This window comes from Phyllobates terribilis, unplaced genomic scaffold (assembly GCF_046119375.1).
Source record: "Phyllobates terribilis strain yellow unplaced genomic scaffold, ASM4611937v1 Scaffold_9__5_contigs__length_417890890, whole genome shotgun sequence".
NCBI classification, from domain to species: domain Eukaryota; kingdom Metazoa; phylum Chordata; class Amphibia; order Anura; family Dendrobatidae; genus Phyllobates; species Phyllobates terribilis.
In genome coordinates this window covers 41,876,075-41,895,287 of record NW_027362769.1, presented here as the reverse complement: position 1 = coordinate 41,895,287, position 19,213 = coordinate 41,876,075, and positions in this window count along the sequence as shown.

The window sequence follows — 19,213 nt, the reverse complement described above, 5'->3', positions numbered from 1 at the left end:
CTCGGTCTTCTCCCAGCTCTGCTCAGTGCATTATCTTATTAACTCCTCTTTCCTGCTTTCTGACCACAACCTTTTTTCATTCTTTGTCAAGAACTTGTCAAGAACTGTTCAGGAAACTCCCACTTACCACACATACAGAAATCTACAAAACTCAGTAGTTACGAACAATCTACAGTCATCATTAGTTTCAATCTTCTCCCTCCCCTGTCTAGTCTTAGCATTGTCACATTATCATAAGACACTGGAAAATGCCATTGATGAAGCTCCACCTTGCGTACAGAACAACTCAGCACAGACAGCAGCAAACCTGGCACACGCTGCAAACTTGTTTCTCCAGCAATGCTTCTGGTGTGCTGAATGTCCGTGGATAAAATCCCTTTTGGCCTAAGATTTCATCCATTATAAGATTATGCTTAAAACATACAGTGGATACGGAAAGTATTCAGACCCCTTTAAATTTTTCACTCTTTGTTTTATTGCAGGCAGCATGTGACTTAAATGTGAGTTTCTAAGCAAAGGGTCAGAATACTTATGACCATGTGATATTTCAGTTTTTCTTTTTTAATAAATTTGCAAAAATTTCTACATTTCTGTTTTTTTTTCAGTCAAGATGGGGTGCAGAGTGTACTTTAATGAGAAAAAAATTAAATTTTTCGAATTAACCAAATGGCTGCAATGAAACAAACAGTGAAAAATTTAAAGGGGTCTGAATGCTTTCCGTACTCACTGTATACAGGTGCTTCTCACTAAATTAGAATACCATCAAAAAGTTAATTTATTTCCATTTTTCAATACAAAAAGTGAAACTCATATATTATATAGAGTCATTACAAACAGAGTGAATTATTTCAAGTGTTTATTTCTGTTAATATTGATGATTATGGCTTACAGCCAATGAAAACACAAAAGTCATTATCTCAGTAAATTAGAATACTTTATAACAACATCTTGAAAAATGTTTTTAAAATCTAAATGCTGGCCTACTGAAATGTATGTTCAGTAAATGCACTCAGTACTTGGTCAGGGCTCCTTTTGTATCAATTACTGTATCAATGTGGCGTGGCATGGAGGCAATCAGCCTGTGGCACTGCTGAGGTGTTTTGGAAGCCCAGGTTGCTTTGATAGCAGCCTTCAGCTTGTCTGCATTGTTGGGTCTGGTGTCTCTCATCTTCCTCTTGACAATACCTCATAGATTCTCTATGGGGTTAAGGTCAGGCGAGTTTGCTGGCCAATCAAGCACAGTGATACTGTTGATTTTAAACCAGATATTGGTACTTTTGGCAGTATAAACAGGTGCCAAGTACTGCTGGAGAATGAAATTTTCATCTCTAAAAAGCTTGTCGGCAGAGGGAAGCATGAAGTACTCTAAAATTTCCTGGTATATGGCTGCGCTGACCTTGGTCTTGATAAAACACAGTGGACCTACACCACCAGATGACATGGCTCTCCAAACCATCACTGATTGTGGAAACTTCACACTAGACCTCAAGCAGCTTGGATTGTATGCCTCTCTACTCTTCCTCCAGACTCTGGGACCTTGATTTCCAAATGAAAATTGGAACTCTGGGACCTTGTGGAGTGTGTCAATGACTGCCTTCTGGACATCTGTCAAGTCAGCAGTCTTCCCCATGATTGTGGAGCCTACTGAAACAGACCAAGGGGCCTTTTTAAATGCTTAGAAAGCCATTGCAGGTGTTTTTTGTTAATTATTTTAATTTACTGAGATAATGACTTTTGTGTTTTCATTGGCTGTAAGCCATAATTGTCAACATTAGCAGAAATAAATACTTGAAATAGTTCACTCTATTTGTAATGACTCTGTATAATATATGATTTTCATTTTTTGTACTGAAGAACTGAAGTAAATTAACATTTTGATGACATTCTAATTTAGTGAGATGCACCTGTATCTCTGCTCTCCAGCTCTCCAAACAAGCCTACTTTAACACCCTCATCAACTCACTTACAAAAATCCTAAACTATTATTTGACACTTTTTACTCAATTCTCAGTCCTAAAGTTCCTGTCCCTATCAGCAACCTCAGCTCCTTGCTCAAGTCTGCATCCCACTCCCATGTTTGTAAAGCTCTGCTATTCAATGGTATATACATTTCATTCATCTGCTCGAGTTTGTTCTCTGATGCTGAAGGTCATCTCACTTATTTCTACAGTTTATGATCCATGTCTGGGCTGAAAGCTTGTTTATTTGTCTCTGCATTTTATTGCCGCCTGCTGTCTTAACTTAGTTGATTGATTGTTAAGTTAAATTAGTAATAGATCTAAGAATAAACCTTCCTATATATTCAGACAGAGCTAAGGGGAAGCATTTATGCAGAGGGCATTTGTGTCGATTTACACACACTGTACACTCCATCCATATCAGCCCCTCTTTCCTCTATTCTTCTAAATGCATAGCTCTTGTGCTCTTTTCAGAATCTTAAGCTGCACAGATCCATTCATTTCCACTATACAACACAAGAGACATACTCACAAATCACTCAACAATCTGCTCACTCTCTTTATTCTTCTCCTAGTTGCAGGAGAAATTTCTCCTAACCTCAGCACTTGTTCTAATACTAAGTTTAATCCCTCCCTTTCTACACTCAGAAACCATGTGAATCTCATTAATGTTCCTTGCATGCCCTCTGTCTCTTTTAACTGTTCCCTCTAGTGCTCATGGTCAGCGTGTAACAAACTCTCCTACATAAAGACTTTTCTTCCTTTTAAATTCCCTTAAACTTTTGACTCCAACTGAAACCTGGAATCAGCAGTCGGATACCACCTGATCATCTCCTTGCTCTGCTCAGTGTATGATTTTACTAACTTCCCTCTTCTGCTCTCTGACCACAGCCTTCTTTTATCCTCTGTCAAAAGCTTTCACCCTGCTCAGGACACCCCCACTTACCACACTTACTGTATAGAAATTTATGTGCCATTAATACCAAGAAACTTAAAAATAATTTGCAGTCATTATTGGCCCCAATGTCCTCCCTTTCGTGTCCTGACTCTACACTGAAACATTGTAATTAAACATTGCAAAGTGCTCTGGACTAAGCTGCACCTTATACATTTAGAACAACTCAGCATAGATGGCGACAAGCATGGCACACGCTGCAAACATGTTTTTTTTTCCAGCGGTGCTCTAGGTGCACTGAAAGTCTGTGGAGAAAATCCAATCTGGCAGAAAATTTCATCCATTATAAGTTCATGCTTAAAACATACAGTACAGCGCTGACCTTCAACTCTCCAACCTAACTTTTTCAACACCCTTAGCACCGCACTATACAACAATCCTAAATGACTCTCTGACAGTTTTAATTCTCTCCTCAATCCCAAAGTGCAGGCCCCACCACTGACCTCAGCGCTAACGATCTAGCCACCTATTTCAAAGAAGCAATGTACCATATTTGACAAGAAATTTTCTCTAAATCCCTTAATATCATGCATTCTCTTCCCTCCCGCACTGCATCTAGCTCACTTTCTGTCTTTGAACCGGTCATGGAGGAAGAAGTGACCAGGCTCCTTGCATCTTATCACCCCACTATTTCCACCAGTGACCCAATTCCCTCACATCTCCTTCAGTACCTTTCCCCGGATGTAACCACTCACCTAACTAAAATTTTTAATCTCTCTCTCATCTGGTATCTTTCCCTCCTCATACAAATATGCCAGCATACATCCATTACTTAAGAAAAACATCCCTCGACTGCGCTGAACAGCCCTGCTAACTACAGACAGGTCTCTAATCTTCCCTTCATTTCTAAACTCCTGGAACGCTTGGTCCACTCCCATCCAATGTGCTATCTCTCAGATAACGCTCTTCTTGACCCTTTACCATCTGTTTTCCATTTCTTACACTGAAACTGCCTTTAATAAAGTCTCTGCTGATTATCCTGGATCTCTGCAGCATTTAACACTGTGGATCACCAGCTCCTCCTCTTTATGCTCCATTCTATCGGTCTCAAACATACCGCTCTTGCCTGGTTCACCTCCCTGACCACTCCCTCACTGTATCTTTTGCTGACTCCACTTCCTCTCCTCTCTGCCTTACTATCAGGGTTCCTCAGGGCTCAGTTCTAGGTCCCCACCTGTTCTCCATATGTGGCGCCAAGCTGCGCTTGGTACCACAGATCCTAGAGGGATGCATTACCGGATTTCTCCACAAGAGGCCCCCACAGCATACACACACCTTCACCTTCCACTTCAGACCACCAGAGGGAGCCCGATAGGGATATAAATAGGGAAGGTGGAGCTAGGCAGCTCAGTGATTCAGCAGTTCCTGCTCAGACACAGAAGGAGTCAGTGCAGTCGAGCCAGAGCCTAGCAGTTCCTGCAGAAAGAGTTCAGTATAGTCTGTGGAGTGAGTCCAGACTAGAACTGACAGAGCTCAGGATGGAGAGCTAGGAGTGTGCCGACACTCTGAGTGCGGCGAAGAATTGCAGCGTCCCGGCTGCAGTGTGTGTAGCCTAGTGAGGGCCCGAGCGGGGCCGAAGGCGAGTGGAAAGTGAGTAACATAGGGGGCAGAGGAGCTTAACCAGCTCACCCGGAAGAATATACCGGACACCGGGTCCGAGAGTCTACGTGGATCTTCATGACCAGTAGAAAACAACCGGAACCCCTGGCAAACTACATGTCCCAGGATCACCCAAAGCTGATACGTAGCAGGGTCAGGAATCACGGAGACCCCAAAGAATAGGGAGAGTGATCTCCAACAGAAGGCCCTATCACCAGGTCAGAAGGTGCAGAAAAGAAACCAAGTTAGGCCTAGCTCCAGGCAGGTCAGAAACTTACTACAGAGAGGCAAGAAACAGGAGGCCCTAAACCCACTCGCTGGGGAGAATCCAGACGTGCACCCCTCACCCTACAGTGCTCCGGGATGTGCCTGAATTTCCATCAGTAAAAGGTACTGAAGTGACTTTCGTGTGTGCTCCTATTCTTGCTCTGACCCACCTGGGTCCCCTCTGTCCTGCATCCCCCTCTGTGTACGCTGCCCTGAGGCCTAGCTCTACCTGTGGGGAGCTATACCATCGAGCTGCCTTATCACTGGCCTCAGTGGACTGCCGCAGCGCTGGTGATTCTCACCAGAAACCACAGGAGGCGTCACAAACTTTCATAGAGTTAACAAATAATCCCCTTTTAAAAGCTGACCCCAGGGTACGGGCCCGTGAGCCGACCACCACGACATCCCCAAGGCCAGGCAAAGGCCCGGGTACCGAGTTGTCCCCATCATCCTGGGCGAGTCATCTTTCCTGGCGTCACGAACAGGATTCCGTGCCCGCTGCAACGACGGAGTGTTATGCCCGTTGCCACCGGGTACTGTGCACCTTTAATTAAAAACTGTGTACGTTAAACCGTGGTGAAGGTTGCCGCCATTGTTGCGCCGCCGAGCGAGAAAAAGGGCGTAACCGCGGGAAACTGAGGGGCGTACCTGCAAAAGTGCGCGAAGCCTCGGACACGCCCCATGCCTCGACGTCAAACCAGGAAGCGCCAGGTCCTGGAAGGAGCATCGCTGAGCGCTCTGACGTAGGACGCAAGCGACGCAAGGTCCTGAAGACAACCGTCACCTGCGGAGCTGCGGCCTACCGGAAGAAAAGAAAAGAAGGTAGGCCACGGTTCGCTAGGGGGCGCCAGGATGTCCGAGGAACAGCACGACGCCAGAATACCGGTTAATGGCCCTGATGCTCAACCCACTCTCGACGCCAAGCATGCCGAAGCGGCCGCCACGTCAGCAGGACCTGTAACCCCTGTCATACCCATGGCTCTGAATGTCCACAAGGTGGGGAAGGAGAGAAAACCCCCGCCATCTACGGCTGATGACCCAGCTGGGCCAGCCTATCGTGGACAGGTGCTTCCCCTGAAGGAGCATTATTATTGAACTGCTGAAAATGTTGTATATGTTTATAATGTTTTTGTTATGCAACGTTTAAGAAATGTGCCTCCCATAAAGGGAAGATTGTTAATGTTTATTGTTTTATAAAATGTACTTCAGCCCGGGAGTGCTGAGCTTTGCTAGGGGGGAATGTGGCGCCCAGCTGCGCTTGGTACCACAGATCCTAGAGGGGTGCATTACTGGATTTCTCCGCAAGAGGCCCCCACAGCATACACACACCTCCACCTTCCACCTCAGACCACCAGATGGAGCCCGATAGGGATATAAATAGGGAAGGTGGAACTAGGCAGCTCAGTGATTCAGCAGTTCCTGCTCAGACACAGAAGGAGTCAATGCAGTCGAGCCAGAGCCTAGCAGTTCCTGCAGAAAGAGTTCAGTATAGTCTGTGGAGTGAGTCCAGACTAGAACTCACAGAGCTCAGGATAGAGAGCTAGGAGTGTGCCGACACTCTGAGTGCGGGAAAGAAGAGCAGCGTCCCGGCTGCAGTGTGTGTAGCCTAGTGAGGGCCCGAGCGGGGCCGACGGCGAGTGGAAAGTGAGTAACATAGGGGCAGAGGAGCTTAACCAGCTCACCCCGAAAATTCTTACTGTTGCTCTTATCCATTCTCGTCTGGACTATTGCAACTCTCTACTAATCGGTCTTCCACTTACTAAACTCTCACCTCGACATTTCATCCTGAATGCAGCAGCCAGGATCATATTCCTTTCCAACCGCTACACCGATGCCTTTAACCTGTGTAGTCATTGCACTCGTTGCCCATCTGTTATAGAGTTCAATATAAACTTATGACTCTCACCCCCAAAGCGCTACACAGTCCAGCACCATGCTACATCTCCTCTCTCTTCTCAGTCTACCACCCTAACCATGCCCTCCATTATGCTGATGACCTAAGATTAATATCCTCAATAATTCAAACCTTCCGTCTCCAAGACTTCTCACATGCTGCTCCAATTCTTTGGAATGTACTATCCAGGACAATTCGATTAATTTCCCGACATCCACAGTTTTAAGCATGGCTTAAAAATACATTTCTTTAGACTGGCCTATCACCTCACCTCACTTATCTAACTATTATTATTACTATTTATTATTATAACGCCATTTATTCCATTGCGCTTTACATATGAAAGGGATATACAAAGAACAAATATTAAAATAAATTTTGAACAATACTAGTCGGCGACTGGTACAGGAGGAGTGTTCCCCGTTTTACCCATACAAAATGTTTGTCAACATCAGGACCCTCGTAGCATTTGTTCACACACTCTCCATGATCTTAATAGCCCTCTGTGTCCGTACACATACTGACTAGCGACCGGTTCATGCATCATTATGTGAATACTCTATGTATTATATTGATGGTTGGATTATACACAAGCATTTTTTACCATTCATCTTTCGTGTCTCCCCTATTTCCTCATAGATTGTAAGCTTGCGAGCAGGGACCTCACTCTACTTGGTATCAGAGTTGTGTTATTCTGTAATGTCTTTTATTGTCTGTACAGGTGACTTCTAAAATGTAAAGTGCTGCGGATTGCTTGATTTACCCCTAGGAGGTATTAAGAATAGTGATGAGCGAGCACTAAAATCTTCGGTACTCGTTGTTTGGGTTGAGCAAATTGGAATGCTCGATTGCTCGGACCGAGTAACGAGCGCAATATAAGTCTATGGGAAACTCAAGCATTTTTCCGCTGGCTCCACCCGGTGGTCTGCAGAGGGCCTAAAAATTGCCCAAATCGATGGGAACAGTGCTCAAATTACATGGGATCAGCATGAGGAAGACCCCTTGAAGCATTTCGGACACCCAGATCACTGCTGTCAACAAAGTTGTCAGTGGTATTACACCACTTTTACGGACTTACAATAAAACAAGCAAAAACGAAACCAAAATGGATTTTCCTGGGAAAATGTTAAGGAACATCCTTTCCAGGGTAATGACTTGTATAAAAGGTAAAATAAATAAACAAAAACAAAAATGCTCCTCCACAACTTGGGCTATGTTCACACGTAGCGTTTTTGATGCGTTTTTGCACTTTTGCATTGCTTTCAATCAAGACAAATGCATTTATTGGGAAATGTCATTTTAACATTTTACAACCTTATCTGGCCATGTGGTGTGTGTCACATCATCAAACACATGCATACAGTGCTGAAAAGACATGGGAACAGCATGGGGAAGACCCCCGGAAGCATCTCTGACTCCCAGATCACTGCCTAAAAGTGTACCCATCATAAGGGATCCTTGGCGCATGCGAAGATGCCTCCCGCCATTCACCTGTCATTGCAGACTTGCAACAAGTGCACTTACTGGGAAGGACCGCCTAACCACAAACACGTGGACAAGTGAATTTGGCCAGGGACGGTACGGAGCCAGTCCACAGCTTGTCGGTGAGAGTTGTATTTCACCACAGCCATATTTTTTAGCTCGGTGAAAGGACTGACTTTTGGGAAACCGTATCTGCTCCAACTGTCATTTCTCCCAGGAAGTCCTATAATGCATCTTGGCACATAAGCAATGGCAGCAGCAAGTCCAAGATCAGCTCACACTTGTCAGTGGTGCTTCGACACACAAACATCTTTCTTTGCCCTTTAATTTCATGACTACAGAGTTGGGCAATGGCCTAATCTGCAATGCCGTTTCAGAAATAACATGCAATTAAGCATGTCCAATCCATATTAAAAGAAGCAGCCATAGAGTGTCTGGGAACCTTCCCACACACTTTTCTTAGCCAGGGCTGCTTCTCGGCAGGGTATGACGGACGCAACATAGAACCGGAGACTCCTCCGGTGGGCCCTGGCTTCTCCATCGGGAGAGTTCATAGTGATGAGGTGAGGCCATGATGATGATGATAGAGGCAACCATTTGTTTAGTTTTCTGTTACTTGGAATGCAAGCATATGTATGCAGCCCGCCACTCACCCATCCACAGGCTGCAATACTATACTGCCACATTTTTGATAGCTGCTTGCACTTGAAATGTGGCCTTTTAGGTTCGTCGAGGTGGAAGCTTTTCACAACCTCATGGCGGCGGCGGCCGGGTGTCCATACTTGGTCCCCAGACGCCACTATTTCTCCTGGTACCGTCTCGGCCTTCCAAAAGCAAAGGAAAAGCAAGGGTTCTTGAACATTACTGCTGGTACTTTTCTGTGTGAATCTGCTTGCCTCCTACCAGCCTGAAATATTTCCAGTGAACTATGGTACGATGCCATGGTATTAGCCCTGCCCCCAGTACCAGTAGTGAAGCCATCCCCAATTTCCTTCTCAGGAATTCTATTTGGTATACTGAGTGGCTGCCCTAATATATTAGCTTCTCACAAAGGAGCTGAAGATAGAGTGGCAGTAGGTGCAAGTTTCTCCAACCTGTTAGATATCAGAGGGTGAACGGCAGCACATTGGCTTAGTGGTTAACACTGAAACCTTGCAGCGCTGGGATCCTGGGTTCAAATCCCAGTAAGGACAACATCTGCAAGGATTTTGTATGTTCTCCCCATGTTTGCGTGGGTTTCCACCTCAGTAAAAAAGGAGCCACAGAGTGTCCGGGAACCTTCCCACACACTTTTCTTAGCCAGGACTGTTTCTCAGCAGGGATGGACAGTCCAACCAGAGAATCCTCGGGAGGGCCCTGGTTTCTCCATCAGGAGAGTTCATGATATCGCTAACTTTGCAGCTGCTATTGGGCTCTTGAGCGGGGGAGAAAAGTGATCCCTCAGAATCAAATCCTCTGGTGGGGCCAATGTTTTTCAGTTTGAAACTGCTTCTCAGTGGGAGTTGTACTTCACCACAGCCATATTCTTTAGCTTGGTGAAAGGACTGGCATAGACGGAAACCGTATCTCCTCCTGCTGTCACATCTCCGTCGCCAGGTTCACCTCCTTGTCACACACGACCATGCCTAGCTGTATGTCCAGCGGTGAGAGCCACAGATCAGGCTGCTGTGTTACAGCTTGTAGCATCGGCGTCTCTGCCCCCTGACAGGCAGAGACGCCGTCACCCTTACCGCCGCACTCCTGGCCTAGCGTCTTTCGGCCCTCCTGCTGCTGCTGCCGGCGCGTGCAGCTTCCTGAGCACTGTGCTTAGGGTGTGCGTGCGCGCTCCCTCCCTCTTAAAGGGGCCGTGCGAGCTGACCAAAGGAGTCCACGGCCAATGGCCGGAGGACCTCTCATATAAAAGGCACCTCCTCCAAAATGGAAATGCCCATGCAAGATTGTAGCTCTGTGTTCTAACTCTGCTTCAGCCCTCAGGTCCCGCTGCTAGTCTGACTACCAGTCCAGTCTGCCAGCCTGACTACCAGACCAGTTCGCCAGCCTGACTACAAGTCCAGTGCGCCAGCCTGTCTACCTGTCTCCGCCAGCCAAGTACACTCTCCAGCCCGATGGTCTGCCTACGGTCCAAACCCGCCAGTCTGTCTATGGGCCAGGCTCGCCTGCCTACCCGGAGAACATACCAGTTACCTACCGTGCCTACCAGCCAGCCTACCTGGAGGCTCCTGCCAGTTACCCGTGGTGTCTGCCAGTCCGTCTTCCCGGATCACCCGTCAGCTTGCCTGCCGTGCTCATCTGCTGTACCAGTCAGTCCCTGCCTTCTGACCCGTGGGAGTCACCTGCTCTCATACAAGTACTGGTCCAGAGTAGCACCTGGTCCCTCTGCTCGGTCCTTCCCTAGTTCACAGAGTCGATTGAGCCACCGTGCCACCTTAGTCAGTCCGAGTTGATACCTAGTTACGCCCCTCTGGTCCCTCCTTGCACCGCAGCACAGAGGTTCCACCACCCAGATCCGTAACACAGCTTTCAACAACTCTGCAGCGATGGGCAGTTTGTCACCTAAGCATTAGGCATGTTATCTTCAGTAGAGATGAGCGTTGTTCTACTCGAACTGTTCGCCAATCTCAAATTCGAGCTGTTTTGGGCGGTGTTCGAGCCGTTCGGCGAACACGAACAATTTGAGAAAAATTCGGCTGTTCGAGGTTATGTTCGATAACTGTTCGTGCACCAAAATCATAACTGGATTTTTTCTCAGTAATGATGAAAATTAATGTTAATACGCAGTTTGAGTGTACAGCGGGGTGGGGGGAGGGGCAGGGGGTGGATCTCTGCAGGAACAATGAAGATCTCCATTTTTTTTTCTCTTTCCCGCATTTGCAGTGGGGAGGTGCAATCTGTCAGCCTATCAGCAGCGCACACACGGAGCGAAGTGCTTTTTTTCACACAAGCAAGGGCATGTGTCATTGGCAGTGTATGTCACATGTCCTTGCCCTATAAGACCAAGCCATTTTCCCCGTCGCCACCATTTTCTCACTGCTGCAGCTGCGTGTTAGACGGCACCGCTGTTGCTGTGTGCGCTATACCTTGTTAATTTCAAGCCAATTTTCGCACAAATCTACAGATAGCTTGGGAGTAGGGAATAGTTGTGATTGCAGTCCTTTTAAGGACTAGGTTACAGCATTTCCTATGACTTTTATCAGGCAGGTCTGTGCTCTTAAATAGATAGATTGTGGGAGTAAAGACTAATTGTAATTGGAGTCCTTTTCAGGACTAGGTTACATCAGTTCCTATCAGTTTTTGCCAGGCAGGTCTGTGCCAGTGCTGTGCAAGTTTTTTTCACAGCATTTGGCTGAATCTAGCAAAGCTAATCCTTTTTGGCCTATTGCAGAGTGTGTTAGTCAGTGGAGTAGCCTATCTGTGTTGCAAGATATACCACCTGTGTATAGAATACCAATTTTTTTACTGCACCTAGTGAAGTAAAATCTTTTGGGCATAGCATCATTCTATTAGTCCATCTATACTGACCTCCATCAGGTTGCAAATTGAATATAATTTTTTTCTGCATCTAGCTCTGAAAAAATATTAGGCTTCTAGCTGTGTGTGGGACTTGTTCTATTAATCCATCTATACAGACCTCCATCAGGTTGCAAACTGAATATATTTTTTTCTGCATCTACCTCTGAAAAAATATTGGGCTTCTAGCTGTGTGTGGGACTTGTTCTATTAATCCATCTATACAGACCTCCATCAGGTTGCAAACTGAATATATTTTTTTCTGCATCTACCTCTGAAAAAATATTGGGCTTCTAGCTGTGTGTGGGACTTGTTCTATTAATCCATCTATACAGACCTCCATCAGGTTGCAAACTGAATATATTTTTTTCTGCATCTACCTCTGAAAAATATTGGGCTTCTAGCTGTGTGTGGGACTTGTTGTATTAGTCCATCTATACTGACCTCCATCAGGTTGCAAACTGAATATATTTTTTTCTGCATCTACCTCTGAAAAAATATTGGGCTTCTAGCTGTGTGTGGGACTTGTTGTATTAGACCATCTATACTGACCTCCATCAGGTTGCAAACTGAATATATTTTTTTCTGCATCTACCTCTGAAAAAATATTGGGCTTCTAGCTGTGTGTGGGACTTGTTCTATTAATCCATCTATACAGACCTCCATCAGGTTGCAAACTGAATATATTTTTTTCTGCATCTACCTCTGAAAAAATATTGGGCTTCTAGCTGTGTGTGGGACTTGTTCTATTAATCCATCTATACAGACCTCCATCAGGTTGCAAACTGAATATATTTTTTTCTGCATCTACCTCTGAAAAAATATTGGGCTTCTAGCTGTGTGTGGGACTTGTTCTATTAATCCATCTATACAGACCTCCATCAGGTTGCAAACTGAATATATTTTTTTCTGCATCTACCTCTGAAAAAATATTGGGCTTCTAGCTGTGTGTGGGACTTGTTCTATTAATCCATCTATACAGACCTCCATCAGGTTGCAAATTGAATATAATTTTTTTCTGCATCTAACCCAGCCAATAGTTTTGGCCTAATACCACAGTTTGGCCACTCAGCTCTGCTCGGTTCCCATCCATTGTTTTTTTGTGCAAACAACTCCAGAATTGTGAATTAGTTAACCACCAAAATGAGTGGAAAAAGGCCTGCTGCTGGTGGAAAGGGAAATAGGCGTGTTGGGAAGGGGAAAAAAGGTTGTGTCCGTGGGGTAGGTGTTAAAGCAACAGTAACATCTGCAGAAGAAAGACCATCTTCCAGCCAGACTAAAATGTCTACTTCTTTTAGCGGACAATGTGATAAGATCCCTTTCTTACGGCCACGCCAATCGCTACAAATTCCAGATGAGGCACAAAAACAGCAGGTGCTTCAACGGATATCAAGTGCTCCTTTAAGTAGGCTCTCCTCCACATCAACTTCAACATCACAAATACTCCAGTCCTCAAAGGTGTCACCCCAATCGCACTTGCTTCCTCACAGCTCCCAAATCTCCAGCTGCCCGTCTGAATATGAGGTAGAACAGATGGTTGAGTCTGCAGAGCTGTTTGCTCATACTATAGCCTGGGAATCAGAGGTCGACTCCAGCGCTTCTGTGAATCCAGACGAGGAAATGATCTGCACTGATGCCCAGAATCTTTATGAGTCGGATCCAGGACCAGACGCAAGAAGGTTCTGACCATAATGTAGACCCTCATTCCCAAACTGTAACTCCTGTTGGTGGAGACAATGAGGAAGACGATGATAAGACTCAAATACCTGATTGGAGCGACAACTTTAGTTTTTTGTCAGGGCAGGAACAGGTTGGCTCTGAGGACGACGGGTGTGATAACGCACAGGGTGATGATGATGAGGTTGGAGATCCCACTTACTGTCAACCCACAGTCAGCCAAGAGATGAGGTCAGCAGAGGAGGTGGAGGAAGATGCTAGTGACGACGAGGTCAGGTTGCGCCTTCCTGGACAGAGACGTAGTACTGGAAGCACGTCAACAACTGCATCCTCAAACACAACTCTGCCTCTCACCACAAGTCGTGGTGGCTCTTCAGGTCGCATGGGTGCTAAGCCTTGCATAGCCTGGGCATTTTTTCAGATCGATAAAGATGACCCAACTCGTGTTATCTGTAACATTTGTCAGCAAAAGCTAAGTAGAGGCCAAAAAATACATAGTTTGAGTACTTCATGCATGAACCGGCACATGGACATGAAGCATAAGTTGCAGTGGGAAGCTCAGTGTGCTACAATGCGGCCTAGCCGGCCGGGCCAACCACCGTCTGCCATATCTTGTGCATCCGCGGCCTCTTCATCCTCTGTGACTGGGGGGACAGCAGTCACACCTGTTTTGGGGCGCAGACCTGCCACCTCTTTACCCGCAACAGCCAGCGTGATTGGCAGGTCATCATTTTCTTTGGAGGTGGTAACACCAGCTGGTGTTGAGCGCTGTCCGACATCGATAGCACCACCTTTGGATCAAGGCAACCTAACATGTCCGCCTGCATCTTCCTCACAGACCGGCAGTTTGCCGGGGACACCCTTATCAACCCCGTCTAAGCACAATAGCCAGCCCTCGGTCCCTCAGATGTGGACAAGTAAAAGACCATTTCCTCCTAGCCATGAGAAAGCTAAGAGGTTGAATTTCACCATCTGCAAGCTCTTGGCTACAGAAATGCTGCCTTTCCGCCTGGTGGACACAGAGGATTTTCGAGACCTTATGTCCGTCGCAGTGCCCCAGTACCAGATGCCCAGTCGGCACTACTTCTCAAAGAAAGGTGTGCCTGCGCTCCACCAGCATGTCGCAAACAACATCACCGCTTCTTTGAGAAACTCTGTGTGTGACAGGGTGCATTTCACCACAGACACTTGGACGAGTAGGCATGGACAGGGGCGTTACATGTCACTGACTGGGCACTGGGTAACTATGGTGACAGCAGGACAAGGGGCTGCTGTCCAAGTCTTGCCGTCCCCACGAGTTGTGCGTCAATCCTCTTTATGTCAAAGTTCCTCCACTGCTTCTGCCTCCTCAACCTCCTCTCGGTCTTCCACATGCACCCAAAGCCTGTCTGGTCATGCCACAAGCTTTCTAACTGCGCAGAAGGGATCCTGCACACCTCCTTACTATGCTGGCAGTAGGGCTCAACGTCATCAGGCGGTTTTTACATTGAAATGTCTGGGAAATGTGAGTCACACAGCTGAGGAGTTGTGGTCAGCTCTGGAGAACCAATTTCATGAATGGTTGTCTCCACTGGACCTGAAACCAGGGAAGGCCGTGTGCGACAATGCTGCAAACCTGGGTGCGGCCCTTCGCCGGGGCAATGTCACACACGTGCCTTGTATGGCTCACGTGTTGAACCTGGTTGTCCAGCAATTTTTAGCCCACTATCCCAGACTAGATGGCCTTCTGCAGAGGGCACGGTCGCTGTGTGCTCACTTCCGACGTTCGCATCCCGCAGCTCAGCGACTTACATCTCTACAGAAGTCGTTGGGCCTGCCACTTCACCGGCTAAAATGCGATGTGCCTACCCGGTGGAATTCAACTCTGCACATGTTGCAGCGACTGTGGCAGCACCGACAAGCCCTGGTGCAATACGTTCTGACGTATAGCCTGGGCCAACGAGATTCAGAGGTGGGGCAAATCACGCTGGAGGAGTGGTCTCAGATCAGGGACATATGCACCCTTCTGCACAGTTTTGAAATGGCGACGAAGATGTTTAGTGCTGACGATGCCATTATCAGCATGACTATTCCGGTGATTTACATGCTGGAGCACATGTTAAACAGAATTCGGAGTCAGGTGGTGGCACAAGAGGAGGTGGAGGAAGTAGAGGAGGAGGAGTTGTATGCGGAAGGGCTAACATCTGCAAGGTCCAGACGGTCGGCAGCACCAAGGCGGCAGGCATGTGAAGGTGGGGGAGATGGTTTTACCAGGGCGCATGGTAGCAGCCAAACTAGTGAGGAAGGTGCAGGAGCCCAGGAAGAAGTGGAGGATGAACTGATGGAAGACTCATCAGATGAGGGAGACCTTGATCACATTTCTGTTGTGCGAGGTTGGGGAGAGAGGACAGAGGAAGGAAGCATGATTGTTACCTCGCCACCAACACAACAGGGACTTGGTGCTCCTGGATGCGCAACACACATGAGTGCCTTCTTGCTGCACTACCTGCAACATGACCCTCGAATTGTGAGAATTAGAAATAATCCTGACTACTGGGTTGCCACACTGTTAGATCCCCGGTACAAAAGTAAATTTGCAGAAATTATTCCTGCCATAGAAAGGGATGCACGCATGCAGGAGTATCAGCAGAGACTGTTGCAGAATCTTACATGTGCTTTTCCACAAAATACCAGTGGTGCACGTAGTGAATCTCACAGTTCCAACTTGCCAACCGTGGGACCGTCAAGTGTTCAGCACTCAAACCGTAACAGAACCACAGTATCTGCTGGTAACATCAATTTTGCGGAATCATTTCACCACTTTTTTAGCCCATCCTTTGCAAGGCCACAGGAGACAAGAAGTCTGACACATAGTCAACGCCTAGAGACGATGGTACAGGAGTATCTCCAAGTAAACATTGAAGCCACGACTGTGTCACTGGACCCTTGCTCTTTTTGGGCTTCCAATCTGGATAAATGGCCGGAGCTAGCCACTTACGCCTTGGAGATCTTGTCATGCCCCGCAGCCAGCGTTCTGTCTGAACGTGTGTTCAGCGCTGCTGGTGGTGTGCTGACAGATAAGCGCACGCGGCTCTCCACTGATAATGTAGACAGACTCACGTTCATAAAGATGAACAAATCATGGATCCGAAACGACTTTTCTACCCCTGTGTCATCCTGGGGAGAGTAAAAGCTTGATGATTGGTTAAAATCACCCTACCAAGCGTTTTAAGCTTTCAAATTACTAATCATGTTTATCTGTATCTTGGCTGGAAAATAATTTGGGCTTTGTAGCAGTGTGCAGCACTGATTCTATTAGGCCATCTATAATAAGCTCCACCAGATTTAAAATTACTAATCATGTTTATCTGTATCTTGACTGGAAAATAATTTGGGCTTTGTAGCAGTGTGCAGCACTGATCCTATTAGGCCATCTATACTAAAGCTTCACCAGATTTAAAATTAATAATAATTTTTAGCTGCATCTAGCCCGGAAAATAAGTTTGGGGCTCCGAGATGCGCAAGACACATAAGTGCCTTCTTGCTGCACTACCTGGAGCATGACCCTCATATTGTCAGAATTCGAAGTAATCATGACTACTGGGTTGCCACACTCTTAGATCCCCCAAACTTTTCGATCAACCTTTTCATTTTAATAAAGACCAAAAAAATGGTCATTTTTGAAATTATAAGCATTAGCAGGTTGTTAGAAACTGAAATCAAACAGTTTTCAACTCAAAACTTTATTCTAGGTGATGTTACATTTTCACATAGGACCCCTTGTTCGAAAGGAGCTTCTGAACTCTCTCGTCCATTGAATTTGTCAGGTTTTGGATGGTTTCTGATTCAATTGTTTTGCATGAGGACAGAATACCCTCCCAGAGCTGTTGCTTAGATGTGAACTGCCTCCCGCCATCATAGACACTCCTTTTAATGATGCTCCAAAGGTTCTGAATGGGGTAGAGGTCAGGGGAGCATGGGGGTCACACCATAAGTTTGTCCCCTTTTATGCCCATATCAGCCAGAGATGCAGATGTTTTATGTGCAGCATGAGATGGTGCATTATCATGCAGAAAAATGATCTTGCTGTGAAATACACGGTTCTTCTTCTTGAACCATGGCAGGAAGTGCTGTTTGAGAAAATCCACATACATTATGGAGTTCATCTTTAGCGCCTTCAGGGATCCTAAAGGGGCCGACAATCTCTCTCCCCATGATTCCAGCCCAAAACATTACTCCACCTCCTCCTTGTTGGCGCTGTAGCCGTGTCTGCGTGGGGTGTCCATCAACCAGCCATCCTCCACTCCATCCATCTGGACCATCGAGCGCTGCACGGCACTCATCCGTGAACAAAACAGTTTTGAAATCAGTCTTCATGTAATGTTTGGCCCACTGGAGCCGTTTCTGCTTGTGTGAAGTGGATAGAGGAGGTCGACAGGATGGCGTATGCACAGCTGCAAACCTCTGAAGGACCCTGCATCTTGTTGTTCGGGGGACGTTGGAGGCACAAGCAGCTTCAAAAACTTGTCTGCTGCTATGACAAGGCTTTTTTGCCGCTGCTCTTTCAACCTGACGTAATTGCCTGTAGGAAAGAGTCCTCAATTTGCCCTTATCAGCACGCACACGTGTGTACTGTGAATCAGCTACATACACTCTTGATTGCCAAGACACTTCATCCTGATCATCGCACAATGTTGATTGTAGTCATGCCTTGACCTAAACACTCCACAATTTGTTGCTTCTCAGCAGCCGACACATCCTTTTTCTTTCCCATTTTGGCAGAAAATGTAGGCTGCTTAATAATGTGAGACAGCCTTCTTAAGTAGTCTTGCCTTTCATTGGACACACCTGCCAAACTAATTAGCACAGGTGTCTGCAATTGCTTACAGTGATATAAAGAGCCCTGACACACATCACCATCAATGAGTTTAACTGACAAACAAACAAATTCTTCCCTTATCACTCCTAAACACTTTTTGCATAATAATTTGGAACGCAGTGTACATGTGCTTTTCCACAAAACACCAGTGGTTCACGTAGTGAATCTTACAGTTCTAACTTGCCAACCGTGGTCTGTATGGAGTTGTTCAATAAAGGGCCCAAAATTAAGATAACATAGATGGGAGAGGTCTCTATGAATAGGAATTCCTAAGTATTTGATACCCTGTGAGGGCCAGGCAAAGGGAAAGTTGGACTGGATGGAATCCTATATGGATTTGGGGAGGGAGACATCGAGGGCCTCAGACTTTGCTGCATTGATTTTAAAATTTGACCATGTAACAAAGTGATCTATTTCAGCCATAACAGCATGGATGGATATATGTGATTGAGTGATATATACTAGGACATCATCAGCAAATAGAGAGCACTTGTACTCGGTGCCTCCCACCTCAATCCACCTAATATTGGGGTTATGGCGAATTGATGAGAGCAGGTGCTCCGTCACTAGGATGTATAAGAGAGGGGACAGAGGACATCCCTGCCTTGTCCCATTGGTGATTGTGAAAGGTGATGAAAATGTTCTGATGCACCCCCTGGGCCTTGGGACACCCGGAGCCGGACCCTTTTTGGTGGATGCTGGTGGTTGTAGTCTTCGTGGCGGCGAACCGGTTCCGTGGCTCAGGGTGGTCAAACCAGTGGCGGAACTATTTATGTGGTTTTGATGTTTAAATGTCCGACTACACCACCCGTGGATTGCGGTCAGAGTGAACCGCCGCTGCAGGGCAGACCGCTGAGGCTGGTGTTGTGGGTGCAGCAGAGCGTAGCATAACTCCCCACGGGAGGAGTATAGCCTCAGGGCAGTGTATGCGGAGGATGGGGGTGATGGTGCAGGGCAGCAGCAGTAACGACACGGAGTCAGTGATGCAGTCCAGGGCCTTTACTCACAGTTCTTAT